Here is a 6,000-nt window from a genome sequence, read left to right as displayed (position 1 = left end):
GAATTGAAAAGCTTGTGATGACAATAGGATGGTACTGGTACAGTAGCTTTGTGAAGATCCCCAACTAAATATTAATGTTTTTTTCTGTGGATTAGTAAGTAGCCATTGTTTTGTGAGTGCTGAGGGCATGCAGGTGTGCGGTTTTAATGAGTAGTCTTTGGGTGGAAGAAACTTGGTAACAAAGGGATTTGCATTTAAAGTTATGAATGAATGATCAGCTAGCAGGTGGTAGACGGAAGTACATAACAGGCATAATAACAAGTATAGCTGGTCCACTATTTTAAAGCCAAGTAATACACACTGTATACTAAAGTTGAAATGGTGTACGTCCATATTTTGTTCAGTTGAGGCGGTTTCCCTTACATTTAGTCTATCATGAATTAATTAAACAGTAATTTTGTGTAATTTGTAATGTGACAATTCAAGAACATCCAAGCTGCCCCAGCATCACCATTTGTAAAAGTCCCCTTGAAGCCATGCATTTAAATCCCTGTAGATTACTCAGACTCAGAGCAGAACATCAACATCACATGGTGCTGTGTAAATATGCTGCAGACATTTTTATTTTGGACCACTGTGTGCCTTTAATGTCTAGGAACTGGCTGCCCACTAGGCATGACTGAGCTTCTCTCTCTCTCTCTCTCTCTCTCTCTCTCTCTCTCCTCTCTCTCTCTCTCTCTCTCTCTCTCTCTCTCTTTCTCTCTCTCTCTCTGTCTCTCTCTGTCTCTCTCTCTTTCTCTCTCTCTCTCTCTCTCTCTCTCTCTCTCTCTCTCTCTCTCTCTCTCTCTCTCTCTCTCTCTCTGTCTCTCACTTTCTCCCTCTCTCCCTCTCTTTCCCCGAGGCAGTTGATTAAGGGTGTGTGGAGCATGTGGAAGTAAGTTGAGCATGTGTGGTATGGGGACTTTCTTGTGTGTGTGTGTGTGTCTTGAACGTGTGTTTGTGCCCTTGTGTTTTCCTCATGTATGTTTACGTGTCCGTGCTTGTGCAGTGTGTGTATTCAGGCATGCCTGTTAGTCTGCGTGCTTGTTTGTGTGTGTGTGATTGGTTGTTGGTGTTGCAGGCAGGCAGGCAGGGCAGGGATCAATGCCTCAGGCTGGGTCAGAGAAGCTGCCACTGCAATCCCTGGAGCTAGTCATTAGCGGACCAGTGAGCAGCCTCTCTGGTACTGATTTAGTCATGGTGTTGGGGGTGGTCTTTGGACACAGGGAGCACCGCTGAGTGTTGGCAGTCTATGGATCAGGGCAACATGATGTTTTTCTGTAATACTAACAGTGTTGGGGGGATTCAATCTTTGGGCTGGCTTTTTTGGGGGGGCATTTCTGTGTGTGTGAGCGTGTGGGCGCGGTATGGCACTGTAGCATTCGACTTGATTTATTTGTCAGCGACCTAATATAAATCTGTAGGAAGCCGACCACACCTCATATTGAGAAGCCCAGACTCCAAGCGGAGAGGACAGGTATGCTGATCAAAAGCACAAAGGAACCTTCTTCTTTCACCCAGGGCTGTGGACAAAATTGAACAAGCGCTCAAACTTATTGCATGTAGCCTCTGCCGCCCTGCATCAGTAAGACTAATGACCTGGAAATGGTCCTCTGGGCTTTAACCTTCTCCATAATAATGTGACTGTCCGGGGTCTACATCCCCCCCCCCCCCCCACCACCACCACCACCATCCCCTCCCCCACCCGTCTCACCATGCCATAATAATGTGAGCGACTTGGTTTCCTTTCCTGTGTCTTGTTTCTCTCCCATGTCCCCCCCCCCCCCCTCCCCTCCCCTCAATATAAGACCAAGAGATTACAGGCAATTACACCCCTGTCCAGTCATGTTCATTATTTCTACTTCTGGCTTGGTTGACCATTAGGAAATGATGACAATAGCCACTCTCCAGTCTTAAGAGAGAAAGCGAGAGAGGGGAGCACACAAAATGCATTAACTGCTCTGAGGCCCCCAAGGACCAGTCTGTATGAAATGAACCGGTACAATTAGATGTGAGGGGAACCATTTGAATGAGGGATGAGAGGTATAAATAGAATAATAAAGGTGGAGAGACATAAATGGTTTGGGTTTTCTTCTTCGTTGTTGACTGAATCTGCTGCCTGTCAGAAAGGTGGAGATCATGAAATCCACTTGTTTATCTGGTATGATTTTATTGGATTGTAAGATTTGTTTGACAGTTTTATATGACATTGAAAACTGGGTTGTAATGGTGGGAATTTCGTTTGAGCTCAGTGGTGTTAAAATTGATGATATGCAAAATGATTTTAATTGATAAACATTCTATTTTGATGCTTTTGTGTGACATAATTTTGTCCAAGTCCGTGAAATTACATTTATTGAACATTTTTAAGTACTACATGGTCTTAACATGGTCTTAACATGTATACAATTTCTATCTGATACAATAAGGTTATCTTTCATATTCTCAGCTCAAATGTAGACCAACAAAAGAAGAGAAACCCCCCCCCCAAAAAAAATCCTATACTACCACATTGTGTTTTCGGCTAACATGAAAAGACCGCTATAATGTACATCACAACACTACACTACAACATACCAAAGGCACCTGCCACAGTGTATAACAGCACAGCATGCTACAACACAACACATGCTGTGACAGTGACGTGTGCTCGGAAGAAAGCGATGCACAGTGCAAGATTTTGTCTTTCCACACCAACACATTCTGCGTTGCTGTTGATAATCACATCTCACTTTTCTACACCCCTCTATCCTCAGGATCAACCTATAACCAATATTGAATATGCTGTATGAATCTGATTAGCCCCTTTCTATAGAGGCCTGAGCAGCAATAGACCAGTAGATGTCGCCATTTTTTGTTACCTCGGTCCCACTGTTTAAAACATTCAATCGTGTTTATCATCAGGTGACACGTTCACAGTGGTACATCTGATGAGTGGAATGTTTGTACAGTTACACTCTGTGTATTAACCATCAGCTGATTGGTACAGAGAGAAGGAGGAGACTATGGCATGTGTGTGTGCATGCATTTGTCCACACGTGTGTGTGTGTATCAGAGGCAGACGTGTGTGTAATAGGATGAATGACTGGCGTTCCTGATTGACTGACTGACTGGCTGGTTGGTGTTTGCTAGTACAGTGTGTGTTTGTAAGTGGCATGCAGATATACTGTATGGCCCCCTCGGTGACAGCAAAGGGTCATTGCTGGACTTGGCTTTGAAAATCGCTACCCCAGCCTCTCTCTTTCTCTCTGTCTCTCTCTCTTTCTCTCTGTCTCTCTCTCTTTCTCTCTGTCTCTCTCTCTTTCTCTGGCGAGTGGCTGCTGAGCCCACAGAACCATCGGTGAGAAACACTCTGGGGTGCTGTGTGTTGGCACACCATAAACCATGGCCTCTCCCCTGTGTACTCGACAGTGTATGAAAACACACACACACACACATTCACACACTGAAACTGTGCTGTGGGGACTTGGAGTGCTGCATGAAAAGGTGAAGTGTGCCCATTCATTTTTATTTATTTATTTATTTATTTTTTTTACATCAAACATGGTCAAATTGGACCTTATGCTTTTGTTCTTAATAGTCTTGCAGAGCAGTCTTCCCACAAAGGGTCCCTACCTTTTGCGACGGCACCACCGTGACATAAAAAATTGGTAATCAGCATGGAACAAAACTCATCAGTATTGACTCCTCTCTCCTCCCCCCCACTTTCATTAAGCCCTAGTCTGTCTTGGTGCCATTACAGTGCTGTGGACAGAGCTCATGATGGTAAAGCAGGGAGAGAAGGTTAATTGATGACCACCCCCCCCCCCCCCTCATCCCCCTTAGCACACACAAAGCACCAAGACACGCATGCACACATACAAGCACACATACATGCGCCATTTATGTAGATGGGAGGCACAATAGATGATACTGATTCATTGGTGGGAGATGTGAAAATGAAAGTGTAGGCTTAATAGTTTAACCCAGTACCCACCAAGGCAGTGGAAGTAAATCAAATCCTTGAGTGTCAGCCAGCCCATATAGTCACAATGATGGTTAATGTATTCGCAAGATATATATATATATATATATATCCCTGGATATGATGAGTATAGATTAGATTACATTAGAGATGAGAGAACAGAAGGTGCATGCAGATTGGCTGTTCCGCTTCAATTATGAAGAAGCATGTGTCTCAAGCAATAAGATATCACTTACTTACATGGCCGTAACCAATGGCTATCTTGTTTTCTTTTGTTGTGGAAAGAAAGACACAGCGCTGAGTGTCCGTGTCATGCTCATGTACAGAGAAAGGAGATATTATAACACAACAACAGTTCTCCTTGAATTTGTGATTTTTTTTTAATAGTATGCTACAATGGAACAATATACAGTAATTCCAAAGTGTAATGTTTGCCAGAGAAGCTATTTTCAAGATTGTGTTTTGTTTGTTTCAGTGAATTTGATTTGTCTGGCACCAATTCACTTCTGTTTGAGGAAATGTATGAAGTTTGTATTGATAAACTTGGCTTTGCTATTGATTAAACATCAGTCCAGTACTGGACATTCCTTGGTCCATTATACTACTGAGGTGCCCCTCCCCTTTCCAGTCGTAAAGCAGAAATATAGACATACTGACTTGGGCAATAATTACGTTTCCCTAATGACCTATACTAAACGACTTTAGAGACCCACCCCATTGTGGATGATTAGAAATATATAGTATCTTCGATTGAAATACGATCCAATAATATCATTTTGAATTTCGGTCTTTGAAATGTCCATTTAGCAAATGAAAGTATGAGAAATACAGGATTATACCCAAAACTAAAGGGAAACCAATGTGGCATCAGCATTTGTGAGTTTTTGGAGTTTATAAGCTAAATAATAACAAGTAAAAAATCCCACACTGGGCAGTGAGAGAGAGACGCTACCAAAGAATAGATTGAATGAAGGGGGGATGGGAGAGACTGAATAATTGATTATTGTAGACCTGTTCACCTCACTCTGAACAATGAATGACATTTAGATTACTGGGGTTCCCTTCTGTCTTAACTGCCAATACCCCTCATTCTCTCTCTCATACACACACACACACACACACACAAACACACACCATGTGTGCACATGGTCCCCACTGAACACATCTAATGCTCAGTAAGAACAATCCGAATGCTGGATCCCATTTCTATTTACTGAAATGCGATACATAACACCACATTATAGGAAATATCATTTCTACTGGATGAGTCATAGTCTTTGTGCATAGGATTTACTAAACACACGTAACATTAAATCCATTATCATACACAATCATTCCCTTTGTATATTACTAGGCCCTCTGACTGATATATGGTGATTTTCACAAGAAAAAATATCATAAATGGTTTAGACTAAAATTAGAAGGGTAGAGACCACTTTGCAGTTGGCACTGATTGACATTTATGTTTTGAATGTCATTAGCTCCCTGATTACTCGTAGTTATAATGTCATGTGTGACTAAAGGTTGTGTTATAGAGTCAAAAAGGTCAATATAGGTTAAAGTCAATCACTGATTCAGTTATATAATATCATGCATACATGTAAAGATGGTCACTATTTAAATAGCACATTTGATGTTCACTCCATCCTGTCCAGGCTTAGGGATGGAATCAGAATGGGAGGAAAATGGTCGTAAGGATAGATGAGAACACAGTAAGAAACATTACGAGGGCGTCAGTGGAAGCATTAGTTGTTGTGCATCGTTTGTTGATTGTGAAAGCTCTTTGATGTATATTAACTTTTCTTGGACCAGCCTTTTCGTTCCATGGACAATTGTTCAACGGCAGATGTCAATAATAATAATAATAATGTACTAATAGATAAAAGTAACCGAATAAAAAATGATAATACTAAGTAATTGGAAGGTACTGCTTCTGTGGATCTGTGTACGAACCCGAAGCCATTTCCTTTATGTTTATGTTGCGATAGCATTGCATGTCTGTGGATATATGCATTTGTTCACTCTGAAAGTCCTCATAAAGTTTTATGAAAAAAAGG

Source organism: Hypomesus transpacificus, unplaced genomic scaffold (genome assembly GCF_021917145.1).
Source record: "Hypomesus transpacificus isolate Combined female unplaced genomic scaffold, fHypTra1 scaffold_27, whole genome shotgun sequence".
NCBI classification, from domain to species: Eukaryota; Metazoa; Chordata; class Actinopteri; order Osmeriformes; family Osmeridae; genus Hypomesus; species Hypomesus transpacificus.
This window is presented reverse-complemented; position numbering follows the sequence as displayed.